Source organism: Falco naumanni, chromosome 4 (assembly GCF_017639655.2).
Source record: "Falco naumanni isolate bFalNau1 chromosome 4, bFalNau1.pat, whole genome shotgun sequence".
Lineage (NCBI taxonomy): Eukaryota > Metazoa > Chordata > Aves > Falconiformes > Falconidae > Falco > Falco naumanni.
In genome coordinates this window covers 4,728,357-4,745,732 of record NC_054057.1, presented here as the reverse complement: position 1 = coordinate 4,745,732, position 17,376 = coordinate 4,728,357, and the positions used below count along the sequence as shown (strand labels likewise).

The 17,376-nt window shown below is 39.4% G+C and overlaps 1 protein-coding gene across 9 annotated transcripts in view; it reads left to right on the top strand.

The window, feature by feature from the left end:
* The window catches only part of RBMS3 (RNA binding motif single stranded interacting protein 3), a 719,039-nt gene that overhangs the window by 413,846 nt on the left and 287,817 nt on the right, over positions 1-17,376 (top strand). The gene's annotated exons all lie outside the window — the stretch shown is intronic.

The window sequence follows — 17,376 nt, the reverse complement described above, 5'->3', positions numbered from 1 at the left end:
AAATCACTATCAAAATGAGTATAGTCATGCTGCATTCAGTCATTTTTTGCGGTAATGTATGCTAACACCAGTGATGGGGTAGAGGATATGGTGTTTGATATTCATTGGGATATGTAGTTGGGAATCTGCTAGTCACTTGTCTCCCATGCTGTTATTTCCAGTAATATTCTTCATGTTGAAGCTTGTTCCAAACATCTGAAGTAGAGAAGGGGAGAGGGGGATAAAATTCTCTTTGCGGTACTCTCCACATTTTTTTTTGAGTGACAGGTTGCTTAACTTCTCTTTGCTTCAGTGTTTCCCCATCTGGTATAAATGAGGATTATCTGTCTATCTTGGATTGCTCTACGACTTGCATTGCTGAAGTCTCAGAGTGCCTCACAGTCTTGGATGCATTTGATCTCTCAGCACCCCAGGATGTGGGAGAAGTACCATTAATCCCATTTTACAGAATTCTAAAGAAAGTGTATAGTAGAGCAGATTTTCCAGGTTACTGTTTGCCATGAGACATTTTTGCCTCTCTTGACTATATATAATACCCAGAGAAGGTAGAGGATCTTGAAAGTAACTTTCGCTTTTTATTATCCTCCTAGACAGACATGTCAGTTGGGTAGCTGAATCGGCTAACTCTGAACCCATTGCCTATCTTAGCCAAGGCAGACTGCATTATAATCAGGACAGTCTTTCAGGAAGCAGGTTGTGACACTGACCACGCCACTGGTATTTCTCAGTGAGCTGTAGGTATTCCTAATCTGATTAGAGCTGGGGGGCCAAAGGTGCTGCTCACACGGTAGTTTAGCCACTGCATTTCCTGGACAAAAGAAGACCAAGACCAAAAATGAACATAATCTTCCATTTTATTTGGGGATGGTGCCCAGTGTAAGGATGGGAGTATGACCATGTTTTGGTAATGGTTAAAATATACTCAATCTTGTGTTTAACATGAATTTAATAATTAATAATGTAAACCATGTGTAGGACAAAGTAAGTGTCTTGAATTTGGCATGCAACACTGATGTGTTCTACAGCACCAGAGGGGTTCATGTGTTGGTAGTACAAACTTAGAGGAAACATTGCTGGTTTTGCAGTTGGAGTTGATGCCTGCCTTTCCCAAACAAATTGTCTTGGGTGATGTGTACACAAGAATGAACTTGCCCTGATTCCCATAGCAAGCTGTGAAGGAGCTGGGGTGATGGAGCCCCGAGGAAAGTGAGGACTGTCCTGGGAAGTGTTGGAGATTCTCCCAGTTCTGTAGGGAAACAAGATCCAGGCTTGAGCTCAGCCTTGCTACCCTTGGTTTCCTTTAACCGGCAGATTGCCAGGGTGAACACGTTTGCTTCTGGGACACTGCAAGGTAGGACAAAGTCCCGTTACAAGTTGTGAACATATAGTTTCCCAAGTTCTGTACAAAACTGTCATTAGGAAGCACAGGTCCTAAATTCAGTATCACCAGCATCTTTTATTTCCTGATGTGGGGGGATGGTTCAGGACAACAGCACTCCACACTTGTTCCTCTTTTCTGCCCTCTGTCAGCTGTCTCAGCAGGCAACAGGTGCTGTGACTTGCTCTTAGTCTTTCTTTTCAAGACCTTTGTGACTTACAGGACAGGTGTGTCTCTTGAATGTACCTGTACTTTCTTGGCACTCTTCAGATTTGCCCATAAAATTGAAATTAGAGAAATCTATTTGTCTGCTTAGTGTATGCTTGCATTTGTAGGGGCTGTTTGCTCTGTGTTAGTGCAGAACATTCTAGTATATGTGTTTATACAGACAGACTTACTTGGTTTTTTATAAAGCCTAGGAGAGATTTTTGGGTTTGCCCTGGATATAACACTGGGCCTTATGCCCGTTATCATTGCATTGCCCCAAGCACATCCAAAAGAAGGTGCTCTAGTTCAGGGATTGCTATTTTTGTCCTTGCTCAGGGTGATGCACACACACATCTGTGTCTCCTGTGATGTCTGCACGGGGTGACACCAGGGCATGGAAGGATGAGTGCTTCCAAGGCCCCAATTTACTCCTAAGGCTTTTCAGTATGTGTGCTGTGGGCTGGTGCTCAGCCTTCATTTCCTCCCTCCTGCTGGAGCCAAGGACAAACTCCTATCTCTCAATGCATTAAACCTGTCAATGTTTGACACAAGCAACCCAAAGGCTGATGAATGGAATGTGAAGCAGCTGGTTTTGGGGTGTGTTTTGTTATTGATAGGCCACCTTTTTAACAACAAAACCTGTTTCAAAGGTGTCTTTTCAGTGATTATTTAAGGTATTTTAAAAGAGAAAAACAAGTTTTGTCATGAACGCCCATAGTGACTCATTTGGTGGGTCACCATTTCTGTGCAATCCTATAGATTGCCATTATTAATGACTTCTAATGAAGGTGCTGGAAGGGGATTTGATGCAGGCATTAGCAGTAGTTTTATAAAAAATTGTTTTTAGGCAGTGGTAGAGCATTTGGAGGCCAGGGATCCTGTGTTCTGCCCTGAAGCATGAGAGGACCCTTGTCAGTGTTTACATAGATTATAGCCAGAGCTCTGGGCAAGGAAGGATAATTTTAAGATGCAGTAGAGTTTCTCTGTTGGTCCAGATCCTACTTTTTGCTCTGCAGAGCTGAATACTTGGCCACCTCATAGTGTGCAGGGTGTGCAACTTGTTTGCCTTTTGCTAACTCACTCCCTCACTGTCCCTTCCTCTCTGCTCCGCTAAACCCTGCCTGCTTTTACAGAGAAGGCAGCCCACTTCAGCTGAAATTCTGCAAAATCTCTTCCTCCAGAAAGACCTCCTTAAATCACAGCCTCTTATTTGAAACGTGGAGCAGTCTTTTCAACCATCTGCCTTTGTATAAGCCTTATATTTTCTAATGATGTTATATTATATTTTTTATCAGAAATGGTGTGAAGGGCTGAAATTGTTGGACAACTGATGAATGTATCAGAGTAGACTGTTCCTGACTATCAAAACTCTTTAAATATCTTCTCTTACTAGTAGCAATAATTAATAATTAGGAAGGGAAGAATCTATCCTCTAATTATTTATTTGGCAGGAAACTTTTGCTAGGAAGATAAGTAAATACCAAAGGAACAGTGGGTTGGAAAATATTGTGCAAAGTTTATGTAAACAAATTATGTGAAGATAAACAAAAAAATCCAGAGTGTGGGCTTTTGGCTCTTGATTAATGAGCTTTTCCGGTGTTTTGCTGGACAGGATCACTCAGTTGCACCATGCTGTGTACAAAACCCTTCTAAGGCTTTGTGCATCTGTTTCTGGAACTCTCTCACCCAAGATATGTTTTTATTTAAAAATCCTGATGTGTATCAGTAAGTGTAATGGGCAAGTAAGTCTTAGTTTAACTTCGAGGTCATTGGAATTATACCAGAGGAGACTTTGGTCCCAGCATCTCTTCTTTTGCAGATGGCCACCCAAGTGCAGTGGAAGTGTATTCATAAGCATAGATAATTGTTTTCAACTATTTTTTAGGGTAAGCTTAATGCTTGTTGAACTCGTATTGTTGTTGTGTGACAGATGAGGGCAAATGCTTCTTATTCAAAGTTCATATAGGCAATGAAAAGTGATCACATTCCTGTTCGTAACATAGGGTAAACCAATTCCTGTTCTGTTACATTTCAAGAGAAAAGGAAATTTATTTTTTAAAGCTCCAGGACTGTCATCTGAAACTTACACATTATTGTGGCCCTAAGGATCATCGGACGTGGAGTTCAGATGGAGGAATTTCTGTTTAGCTTTTGTTTTAAACCACAGACTTTTATTTTGCCTCTGGATTCTGAAGTGCAATGAGAACCCACATCGTGTCACAAGTAAACAGGATTAAACCTAAGGGAAAGAAGAGGCTCCAGTGACTAAATCAGGATGTTATAATTATGTATGGCAAATACATATGTTTAAGTAGGGTTTTGGTTTTGGAATCCAGAGTCTGGTGGCGAGGAGAACGTAGTGGTTATTTATCAGTGCTGGCCCCAAATGCTCCGTTACACTTATATCCCACATTAAAGTAACTTGTGGATTTGCATTTTCAGCATGTTTTGCATGTTTGCTTCAGTTCTTTAACAGTGCAGTGATTCAGCTATCCTGAAATAACACATGGATAACAGCTGTAGGAAATCATGCAAAAATTTTATTAAGCACTAGACTCTAAAATTGCCTTTTTCCACTACAAATGCACTGACATCTGGGTCATATCTTCTGGTTAATTCCAGTGTGCCTGACAGTGTAACATACGAACAAACAAGAGGGAAAACAACAGAAGACACAGAAAATAAGGAAATTGAGAATCAGTGTTCCTTGTATTTCAGACACTATACTCCACAGTATCTTTCACATTTTCCTAATAAGTGTTCCTGAAGGATTGACTTCTGTAAGGGATGACTATGGAAAGTCAAAGCTTGGTTACCACTATAATGAAGTTTTGTGGTTTATTATTTTCTACCAGTCAAATTAAAATTCCAGAAAGTTATGTCCAGAAAGCAGAAGTCCTCCATGGGTCTTGTTACTGGGCACTGAAAATAAAAGGGATCAGAAACCATTCTCAAGTTTTCTGAAAGCTTTTACAGGAGAGGTGAACATAATTTCAAACAGACAAAGCAACAGCAGGGCCAGCTGTGTAATGATTGACTGTCTGAATAGCCTGAAATTTATATCTGTGCACATTTTTTTGATGAATTTTGTCCGTCCACTTAATACATAAGGTTTCAAATGCTAATCTGTCTTTTAATTTACAGAGGTTAATGTGAAAAATTTAGGTGTCCTTAGAAATGAAAAAATACTGGAATGAAATATGCAGTCTTTCTTCAGCTGCTAGTTAGCTTAATATGTATAACATTTCATTAGTTACAAAACATATTTATTACGGGCTTCAAGTTATCAATGACAGCTAGGTAGTATAAACCTGTTGTTGTGAGAGATATTCAGTCTAACATTAGCATAAATTCTGCAGTTTCAAATGAGATTAAAATGGGGCTCTATAAAAATAATATTTAAAGACAGGGCTGGTAAGAATTTATATAGTCCATCCATCTGATCTTAAGGCAGACTTAACAATATCTGATTTATTTCTTACAGTTATTCCTACATCCTATCCCCAAAAACTTCCATGACTGGGATTCCTGAACATTCCCAGGCAGTGCATGCTATGCTTACCCACAGATTTTTTTCAGACATGTAATCTGTTTTCCTTGCTGTGTTTTAGGCTGCTGTTCCCAATGAACATGGAAAAATAGTTTTACCTTTATGTATTGCAGCAACTGTTAATTTGCCAGAAGACTGTTATCCTGTCTCTTCTGCCTTCTCTAGTAACTGAGCCCTGATTATTTCAGTCTTTCCTCTCAGATCATACTACCTAGGCATGTAATTGTTTTTCTGTTCTACTTTGGACTTAACCTGTTGGTCATGAAACGTGGCTTTCATAACTGGGCAGAAATGTCCAACCTGAATAGTGGAAGGATTAATTTAGTTGGGTTTTGCACCACTTTCCTGTCCATGCATTGCAGTAAGATCTCCGCTTTGACGCTTCTATGACATTGTTCAGATTGCTAGCACTATGAACTCTAGTATGTGTTTTTCAAAGCTGTTGCCAAGCAGTCGTTCCCCTTCTTAGTTAAAAGTATGTCCCCGGTATGATATAAGCATCATATTAGATCACTTTTGTTGCAAAATTTCTTCTCACCACTTTTTATTCTTGCTATTTATATCAGAAATTCAACAAAGGAAGGAGAGAGGGAGCGAAGGCTCATATGAGCATGTTACCATAAGGCAGCACGTTCTTGCATGCTCCTCGGTAACTTTTCAGGTCCACACACCACTTGGGTGAATACAAGTTATTTAGGAGAAAGCTTACCTTCAGCAAAGGAGCAACAAGCTCCTTTGCATTTTTCATGGAGTGAGAGCTTGCAAAGGGGGTAGCCAAACAGATGATGGATGGTAATTTTTTCCTGTATTGCTACTTTGGTTTCATCCTGAACTATAAGAAAAACTAGTTAATCACATTTTAAATGCAAAGGCCTTTATAAGCATGTCAGATAATGTAGTGGAAAAGGTTTCTCACCACAACAGAAGATTGTAATGAAGAATTTTAATTTGTGAATTATTTTTATTCTTCTGTTTATTAGTGATACTTTTTGAGCCAACTGACTTTGGGGCACTCAGAAATTTTCTGGCAGTAAGGAAAAAGAATCTTTGTATTTTTAATAATTCAGTTGAAATTTTTAGTCATCCAGTTGAAATTACTTGGAGAGGAATCCACAGTCCTGTTTTAGAAAGTCATATTTGAGCTCTGAGTCTCATTTAAGGATATTTTTTTCTTATGTGCAAAAGAAATTCAGAAGCTTTTTTAAAAGGGGGGGGGGGGGGGGGGGGAGGAGGGGGGAAGGCAGAAGAGGGAGATCTGATTGAATCCCCCAAAGCTGCATACAGTAAAGTTTCAGAGATGGCTACAGATAAATATACCCCCTTCAAGAGAAGTTTACGTGTTCTTTGTACGTACAACGGGCTGTTGCAAATGAGGTAAGTGATTTTGTTATGTGGTTAAGCAGCTAGTTTTGAACACCTGATGTGATACCTAAAGGGCCTTCATATGTCAGCCCGAAGTCCCGCTTTGGAGATTTTTCACTGAGCAAACGTCTTTTGGCAGTGGTGATGCCACTTGGTTGAGCTGCCTGGAAGCTTCTGCTTCTCACAACAGTTAACTCGGAAGTGCTCAGAATCTAGCAGGGTCTACACGTACTTAGTATTTCGTGTCAGTGCACACACAGACGTTCTGGAAATGCAATTATTTTCTATTCATGTGTGGGTTTAATGGGATTTCTGAATAGTTCAAGAGCTCATTTTTTCCGAGATGCAAAGAGAAACATGAACTGGTTCACGCAATGGCTCTAGATTGCTTTACCTAAGCCTTTTGCATTGGTTCACCATCTATTGATGTGCAGTATGAAGCAATGGACAGTATCTAAGGAGAGAATAACAATATCCTTTAATCGAGTAAAAAGTCAATAAAACACATTTTTAAAAAGAGCCTGAAGGCACGAGCTATTTTTCATAAGCTTGGCTCTTTCATTTTCAGTCCTCTTTTTTTCTCCAGTCAGGTTTTGTTATTAAGCACTGTGGCTTTTTAATCAAAGCCCACAGTTACCCGGAGTACATTTTTATGCTGGCTCTGCCCCAAGCGCAGGCTGCCGAGGCTGCACATCGACAGAGAGCCCAGAGAAGCGTTCCTCAACTTGGACCTTTTGTCCCAGCTTACTTCCTGTTGACCGACCAGTGGCCCTTTGCCTGGCTTCTTGTCAGGTTGTTCACACAGAGGAGAGTTCAGTGTTTCGAAGGGCAGTGAAATCTTGAAGCAGGTTAAAAGTAGTATGTGGTGCTCTTGGAGCAAGAATGCCAGCTTTTCTTTTTTTTTTTTTTTTTTTTTTTTTTTTTTTTTCTTTGTGGGTTTGCTAAAGGATAAAGGTCGCAAGGAGGAGATAAAGCGGTTTGGTGTGCTGGGGTGTAATTACACTCCTGCTAGGGAAGAACAGCACAAGATATTTACTGGCTGAATGTTCTCTTTAATGGCAGGGTTGAATCCTTGACCATGTGTAAAGCCTCATGAAAATGTACTTCTACTTCTCAGAATACAATTTTAATACGGTTGCTACAGCTCTATTGCAGTATGTCCAGCCTAAGCACCGTGTTCAGTAGCTGGAGGAAAGAACTGTATTTGGACACGTATTTTAATGCAAAACCTGTAGTATGATGTGTTCGTCATATTATCTGTAAAAATCTCATTGTCTAGATCTTTCTCAGCTATATACATGTGTGATGCATGTATCTATGTATGCATATATACATATATGCACATATGACTACGCATAATAGTTCTAGTCTTTATCAAAGGAGTAGAAATATAATTGTAGCTGCAGCAGTGCAATGATAATGCAGCGAGCCCTGAAAAAGTCATTTGCGCCCAGGAGCTTTTCTCTTCCCTTCCAGCTATGTGAGCTGGACTAGAGGAAGTCACTGCTACTCCCTATAAACATTATAGGCTTTGCCTTGATTTTTTAGTGCTTATGACAGAGAGGAAAGGTATTGTAGTGAAAACCTCTCCGCTCAGTTAATCCTGTGTGCACTATTCTCCTGGCATACAAGTATTTTTCTGCTGTCCTGAGCTACTAGGGATTGGTAAGAATAGGAGATTCCTTAATGACCTGGCCTGAAGGATGATTCAGGAGAGTAAGATGAAGGCTTACAGGATTAAATGAAGAGAAGGAAGATGAGGCTGAACATCCAAACCCCACGTCCTGAGAGCAGGCTTGTGGCACAGCCTGCCACAGGCAGTGGCAGGGGTCCTGCTGTTTGAGTCACCTCACTCAACATAGCAGGGCATGGGACACAAATGCCTGTTTATCTGCGCAGGAGCAGGAAGAATGAACCCGGCATTTTACATGCCAAGAGGTCAGCTTGTCGAACATAGATTGGTGTAGGTCCCAAGAACAGTTGAAGGGCTTTTTGTCTATGTGTATGTGTGGTTTCAGTGATCGAAAGCTTTAGATTTTTGAAGAATTTCCTAGGATGAATCCAGGTAAGATTCAGTAGGAAGGTGCATGCTTGTGTGATGTTTTAATAGGAAGCCGGCTCACAGCAATGCAGAAGTAGGTTATGAGTCCTAGTGCGTGTGTGTCTCATTCCTCATTTCTCTGCGTTCCTGAGGGACTCCATATCATGAAGCCCATTTGACTTATGACCTAAGACAGATATTTTATTTTATTTTATTTTTTTTTTACCCAGCTCAGGAGAGGTGAAAGGCTAGGGCACTATCCCACAACCAACCTAGCTTCTGCATTTTTTTCCCAATCTTAAACACTTAAGTACTTCAAGACAATTTTCCACTGTCGAGATAACTGCTTCCAGTGGCTGGAAGACAAGGGGAAATTATGGGGTTAATTAAACGTTTTTAAAAAGTCTGCACAGGAAATCATAAATAGTTCTTAATACTAAACATTTTTTAAAAATTAAGGGGAAAAAAAGCTGGTTACTTTTCTAGTCAAAATATGCCATTAGTTGTTCCGATGGTGTATCAATATAATTTAATTTGTTGCTGGCGTTTTTTCCCCTCTACACATTTCTGGTATCTTTGTATCTTTAATATGACTATCAAATTACCATAAAGGGAGATAGCTGATACTTTATGTTTATGGGAACAAACATTAATAACTATGGAAAATTAAAATGTCTTTGATTTTTTTCCTTTTTGTTGGATCTGAAGTTTTTTAGGTAGCATTTGTTCCACACTACTTTTCTATGTAAAATATTTTAATACTAATAAATAACTGAGCTGCTTGTACATGGAAAATGATCACTCCCCCAGATGTTAGGACTCAAGAATCATCATTTTTGGAGCCAGACCACCTATCCATGAAGTTATTTCTCTGATTTTCATGTAATTTTTATGTTTTTGGTTTGGGCAGCCAGACAAATTAGCCCCCATTACTCCATTTTTCCCCTCAGCTTCTGAGGTTTTGGATGTCTGAGAATCACTGTGAAACCTGTCTTGGTCTGTAAAGTTATGCAGCTAATAATCACATACAGTAAAACAGAAAGGGTCAAATTGCTCTAAAAATACCCAGAGGTTAAAAAAAAATAAAAATATTACTGGATTGTGCAAAGGAAGGCGAGATAAAGCAATACATGTGTTTGCTAGAAATATTTTTGGGCGGTCTTTGGGCAAGAGCAGCAGGCACTGTTGATGATTGCAGTCTGAGAACACAGCAGGTCTTTTCAAAGTCTGAGTATTAGAGGGCTTCTTGGAAGTTTGTCTGTTTTGAAGGGCTACAAAGGAAGCACAATGATATCAGAAGTGAATGCGGTTAAGAGGAAGCTTTCAGTCTGGCCCCAGTGGTCACAATACTTAAAGGTTGGTATGAAGTGGATATGGGAAGCGTATACACACCAGTGGCACAAAGGATGCCGAAAGCACAAAGCCACTTGCTCCCAAATGGCTGAAAAGATAAATGCTCAATTTGCACATACAAAGAAAATGTTTCTTTGACAAGGCGTGTTGAATTACACCCAGGGAAAATTCCACATGCCCTTTAAAAAAAAGATAATAATCAATATACTGTTTTACAAATACATTGTTATTCCCTCGTTTCAGTGACTTCTATAAGCTGCGTGTCTGATGCCTGGCTTCCAGGTCTGAGCAGCAATGGTATATTAAATAGCTGTCTTTTTTGAAAAAAAGTATGTTTTCTTTTTGACATAAGTGAAATAGAGAAGCATCTACTGGTAAGCTTGTTAAATTAGTTGCTTTTTATTGGATGTCAGTGGTGAAAGAAGAAATACAAAGTACAGATGTGTGCATGAATGCTCAGGGAAACAACTTTAAGGTGTCTGGATGCTGATAGCATTGCTTGGCCTTTTGGGCCAGTTCAAAACATCTGCACAACTCAGCTAAGTTGTGTTTTCACTGATCGTGCAGCAAAGCCAACGTGTCAATAGAGTTTGAACGAATGGAAGGACTAGTTTCTTGGCTGTCATTAAAAAGCCAGCAATGCAGACCATTCCCAAACACAAATGTTCTTGTCTCTAAATATTTAAATTTTAAGTAGGTGTAGTTACAGTATCCATCTTAAACAGAAGACCCTCATACTCCAAAATCTGTGCACAATTCATTTGGGCCCAAATTGTCTCCTTTTTACCAGATATTTTATTTTTGGAGGATGCATCTAAGCAAGCAGTGTCAGCTGGATCAACGCTTCTGTGAATTATTTTAAGTTAGAAATAAGTGTTTGACTAGTACTTTCCTACATCCATTTAGAGTGCTGTTTCAGTGGGGTTTTTTGCCGTTGGGTTCCAACTTCTCTGTCAGCTGCAGTCAGCAGTGAATTAATACTCTTGGATGAAATGGAACAAAAAATGGGTTCCCCATCTGTGAAGTCTTTTTGGGGATTTCTTCATCTAGTCTGTATTGGGGTGGACTCAAGATTTGGAATGGGGGCAGGGGAGATGGAAGAGGAGGGAGAAAGGCTGTGCTGCTTTTTCAAATCTGAAGAGAAGCTTGTGGGTGCAGAAGTATCTTTCCCAACCAATTGTTGGTCTAATAAAAGGTGTTTTCTCTGTAGATGCTTCTCTCCCATCCTTAGATTGGCACTGTTAACAGTATTGTAACCACCAGAAAGGAACACCCCATGTAGACAGCTGGCTGAGGGTGAAAAACTCAGGCTGGAGCTCTGGGTCTGAATCATTGCCCAACCTGACCTCTTCCACCTTCCTGAGGGTGTCCTGACCCTCAGGCTGCTCAGCTGCCCTCAGCTCTGTTGCAACTTTGAGTAGAAATTACAATGTGGAGGTGAAAGGTCTGTGGAAACCAGTATATTGTTTTCTGTTAATTTAAATTGATTCGGGTATTTTTCAGAGGAAAACTAGTTTTCTGGCAGCTTCCCAGTCCATTCTGCTGTTGAGCCTGCAATATTTGTGTCTGCCTTAGGAACAAGTTGCAGCAAAGTGATGAATGCCTTGGTGAGTCAAAGCATTGGATTATATAGCCCAGAAGAGCGAATGTGCCAGGGTCCAGGGCTGCTTGCAGGGTGCACTTGGTCTGAGGAGAGCGCGGAGCGGGCAGGCATGATCTGTGTATAAGAGTATAACACAAACTAGTAAGGAGTTCACGGGTCTTGCCTAGAAGCTTAATTTAATGAGAAGAAGTAAGCATTCAACTTTTAAGACATGCGTTGACCACCAGCACATAGCAAATTGGGACCCTAACCACTTGAAATTGTGGGGCATTACAGAAGAGATATCCACTCCACCGGGAAGTAAGAGAAGTCAAAACCTGGTGGGCAGGGGTATCTAGTGAGAGGTCATATTAAATGTGGGAAAGTCTTTGATTTAGCAATTAAATAGCTACAGTAACTAGTATAAACACTGAAACATAAGGTTTGTGACTGATAAGAAGATTAAAACATCACTCTGCCATTAGATGTTGTGCACCTCCCATCCCCCTCCCTCAGGTGAAAGAGTCCCTCTTTAAGCTGAAACATTTTGGTAGTTACCAGTTGAGCATTAAGAGGAACATACTGTCAAATGTTAACTCTAAATTAAGATGTTTATTATATTAAGTGATTGTCTCTTTAGGTATATGCCCCCAAATGAATATCTATAGAGAATCTTCTAGAAATAATTCTTTCAGAAAGTGATAATGATAAAGTGACTTGTTAAGAAAGAGAGGACAAGGACTCATTCCCTGTGGTGATGCCTTGTTCTGTTCTGAAGCATATAAACAAATGCTGTGGTAATTCCTTCTGTAGAATACAAAGGCTACCTTCAACATACAGATTTCACCAGTTTGGGTTTTTTGGTTTTTTTTTTTGCTAATATATATTCTATTTTTCTATATATTCTATATTTGCTAATATACTCATATACTATATAAAAAAAAAAAGTTAATTCTTCCCTTTTGAAGCTGTATATAAACTGATACTAACTGGGGATTCCTGAGACTTGATTTTTTTCATTTTACTCTGTTGTCTTTCCTTTCACATCCTTCTGTGCAAAGCGGAATGCTGTGCTGTGATTGATCTGTGTCTATAAACTAGTGCATCTTGTATAATGCGTCTGCTTTCTTTGGATCTAAGTCATTAGGCTTTCTGGGAACACCTTGGGTAGAATGTTGAAGGGCAAGCATACACTTAGCCACACATGGCCTATGTGAATGGAACATATTTTCTTGGGACAAACATACGGTAGGGTAGCAGTTGTTATCCATTCCACCAGTCCCCTCAGAACTGAGCTAGTACTGCTGCAATACCTCGTGCCAATGCTGTTGGGCACACATTGTTTCTGATCTATCAGAAAGAACTGTCAAGTCTCCTATAGAATTTTAGCCTGATGTATCATGGCCACAAGATCCCGTGATGTGCCATTGTTCCATTTCATTTTCTTTAAGTGGGAAGATAAGGATCTCCTTAAGACTGAAATCAAGCTAGTTTTTTCTAACGTCATCTCAGAAGTGCTCTACTGAAAACTGATTTTCTGGAACTGAAGACACAAAACCTCAGAATCCAATTTTAGCTGCAGCACTGTAAATTAGAATAGTCTTTCAAATCCTCAGTTTTCTTCAGGTATACATGAAGATCAGAGTCTGGTCAGTGGATTTCAATTTCAAATCTTCACTGTGGTGACAAATTAATTACAAGTAGATAAGCTCTGATTACCCATCAAAAACTTCAAGTATATCTCCACAGTTTTCATCACTTTCGCTAACATATCTGCTGACACAACGTGCCATTATCTAGACTTGGTGAACAGTTACAATAAGAATAACATGTTAATGTTTTTAGAAAAAAAAAAAAAAAGGAAGGGGAGACACAAACAAATTTGCTGCTTTGAATGAAAATAATTGAAGGGGGGGAGTAGGAGGGCAAAACTATCATCAAACTCAAACAAAAATGTAACCACAACAGTTGTGTGTTTTGATAACTGTAGTTAAGAGAAACTGCAAAGCTAAACTTGGCAGGTGAATGTGGTCTATTTAAATAGTAGATTAACGTACTATTTTAAATGTACAGTTGATGCTAATGTATGATTTTCAGCAATTTCAGAATGCTTTTTATGACCAGAAAATGTGTTTTGCCTGTCTTACTAGTTGCACAAGATGACTTTAAAGTGCTTCTAGTCTGGTGCAATAACATTAGTCCTTTGTGTAGCACAGTGTCCTACAGTGTGCGTAATGACAGTGTAGTTATCATAGCTGTTAACAAATGGGGCTTAATGGTTGCTTCAGTCTTTATGACTCAGGCGAGACCCTTTAAAAATCGTACTGTAAACTCATTAGATGTAATTTGAATTGGAAGTTCTGGAAATAGATGCTAGCTGATAGACTTTGTTGATGGTCATAGAGCAAAACAATTAATCCCTAGTTTATTTGTCCTGGTGAGTTTTGTGTTTGTTAATACCTCACTTGTTCTTGGTTCTTTCTCTGAAGACCCTTTAGGGCTTTTCTTTCTTTTTTTTTTTTTTTTTTTTTTTTAAGGGAGGCAGAAAATGATCTGTTTTATCTGCATGAATTCGCTTTTGAGGGGCTTAAAGCACCTAGTTTTCAGTTCTGCTTGCTGCCAACCCTCAACTGTCCTTGTAAGCTGTGCATTTTCACAGATGTGAAGCAGACTGGTATAAACAGCTGTCCTCCTAGTAAAAAAATCAAAGCATTAGATCAGTGTTGATGTAATTTTTATTTTATTTTCCCTTGAACGCTAGTAAATAGTGGCTGAAGTTCATGTGAACAAGGATGTTTAGAACAATATGTTTTGGCTGCCTGACTCTCAACATGAGGCAATGTGTAATTCACATGAACCTTCTGCAGAAGTTTCTGGATCACATACCAAATGCAGCGCTGGCCTTGTAGCACAGAGACCCTGATTAAAGTCTAGCTTGCAGTTCCACACGGACTCATTTTTTCCAGGGTGGAGCTTTTTCCAAGAGCACAGAGCACAAGTGTGTAGTTACATGATTGGTTCATCAGCTTTTTAGTCTTATAATAGAGAAGTAGTTTCCTTCCATCATTCACCGTTATTCTGAATGGAGGTGATTGGCAGAGTCGCCCAGCTTTGGTAACAACCAAAAGCATCCCTTGGCCAAGGCTGTTAAAATGTTCTTCGGGAAGTATGCAGACGATCACCTGGATGAGCTGGGTGTAGGCATGTGAGCCAAGGGATGGGCGTGAGCCACTAATTAGGCAAAACAAAATCAAACTTGGATTTGGAGCACTGTATGCGTCAAAGCCAGCAATGTCTCCTCCTCCAGCAGTGATATATGACACTTCCTCCAATACTAAACATCTGGGAAGAGAGACTGGTAAAGTCTCTTCAAGAAAGCACACGGAACAGGATGGCAGAGAAAGGCAAGACATATGGAAACTGACAAAATTTTATAAAAGTCTTTTGAGCATTTAAAAAGCAAACAAATGTTGCTTCCTCTCTCCTTAGCCAAACATAGTGTAATGCCTCTGGTGGGTAAGGTCATTATTTTATTTTTCCTAGATAATGAGTTCTCTCATTTGGGTTAATTCTATGGCAAAGAAACCCACCAAATTAGAGCCCAGCTCCTGCCTGATCTGTTATGTCATTATTTCTGCACACCCATTGTTTTACCACATAGTACATTTTATTTGGTGTAGTGAGCCCTTCTGTTATGATACTTGCTGATACAGAACATATGATATTGTGACTAGTCCACGTTTTCTGTCATATTTCGCTAGCATAACCTTGCAAGTGGTATGAAAGGCTTTTACACCTGTCAGAAAGGCTTACTTAACTCATATGTTAGAGCTACTGCAGAACTGGCTTGCTGAAATGAGTTGCAAATTCAAAGCAGCATATTGAATTTTGTAATTTATTTGTTCACAGCACAGGTCAATTAATTTATTTCACAGTGATGTAATATTTAATATTTGAAAAAAAATAGATAAAGCATGGCTGAGAAGCTGTTCTCTGTTCAGCTGAGCAAAACAGCAAATGTTTCTCCTGTTTGCACCAAATACAATGCTTGTCATATGTATAATACTATCCAGTGAATAATAGGCATGCTTGCTGAAATAGTTTGAACTATATTGTTTTTCCTGTCAACAGAAGATTCCTTAACATTCCTTACTAAAAGGCACAGTACAATTAAACAAACAAATAACTCTTTCTCAGACAGGAAAAATAAATAACATTTCTGGGCCTCCCAGGCTTGAATTGTCACACATATTTTATCCGTAGTTCTTTTGAGACATGAAATGCGTATCTTTTGGTTTCTACAAGGCTTTGCAACGTGGGGCCCAACCTTAGTGTAAGCCTTTCTTCTACACTATAATGCAAATAATTAGTGATTATTGCGCATCCTATTTTTTTAAAATATCCTTTAAAATAGCACTCAAAGAGGTAGCATTATGTGCTTAGTCAGGTCTGTTTATTCCAGTTCCTCAAGCTTCATCTTCTGCCAAACAAATAAACAACAAATCACAGGTTATTAGGAAAGCGCACTTTTGAGTTTGACTTTTACATAAATCACCACTACCAAGAAATCTGAGATGAAAGAGCTGCCAACAGTAGAAGCCCAGTATGTTTTTACTATAGCAAGGAAAAAAAACACTAGAAATGCTTGTAGGTCCAGCGCTGTGTCCTGTGGAGTATAGACAATAATAGAATAAGGACAATAAATGTATATAAATTATGTATCATAACTAGAATACATCCTGTAATCTCAGATAGTACATGTGTTGACACCCTTGGGCTGGTCTTGGTGCATTCTCTCTGTTAGGTCCCACATATTACCCCTTCCTGAAGAAAGGCCGATGGAGAGACTCTCTTACATGTTCCCCAGCTGCCTGGTGGTGCTTCTGCCAAGATAGATGGTAAGGCTTTGTTCTTAGCAAATGAAGTAGGTGTTTCCATCCTATTTCTAAGATAAATTACAGAGATGAAATACAACAAATACATCTTTCAAAGGTGTTTGTCTGTTCCAATTTGTTCAGGTGAAGAGTACTTGTATTACTATCTGAAGGGTTGATTTTGATGGCCAGATTTTGGTTTTGTTTGAATGAGTAAATGCTTAACAGTTTGCCAGTAGACCTTTTATGAATATCTGTCCAAACGTGCATGCCAGTTGCAACATACATGAATTCTGTCATGTTTTCTGCTTCTTTACTTTCCAAATTCATTTGTGATTTGTGACTTTTCTTAACTTATTGTTAACAGGATTTTGTGTTGTCATTACTGTGTGTGCAGTTTTGAGGTATGCCTGTGTGATACTTGAACTACAACCTTGCTATTTTGGCATTGAATGCCAAACCATAGTCTCCTACGAAGGGCTAAGCTGATATTTGGATAGCATCCATTTATCCATTCTTCATATCAAAATCCGTGGCAGTGTCTTGCAGAATACAAACAGGATATTTTGCTCCCATGCCTTTATTTCATTGCTTCACTTTGATACCTCATATTAAGGCTTGTCATTATTTTTAATAGGAACCCATGCCATATAAATATGCAGAGCTGCTACAAGTGGGAAAAGTAAACAGCAGCCTGGACAAAACCAACAGTGGCCCAACAGTGTATGTTGCTCATGGTGGAGCTCTGGGAGCCCATGTTTTCTGGTGCTCTTCCCAGCAAGATCTTGACATGAACAAGAGGGTGGCTACTACAGGGATAGGGAGAAGTGCAGTGAGGTTCCTTCCACGTTGTCTTTCAAGACAGTAAAACCAACGAGTACTTTATGCTGTTCTCCCACAACAAGAACAACCCACCTTGTGTCAGAGACAACAAAGGTCTATTTTGCTCCTGATCAACCTTCAGATGCCTCTGTTAGCATTCAAGTGAGCAGTGGTGGAGACTTGTCAGATGTTATCAAAAACTGATGA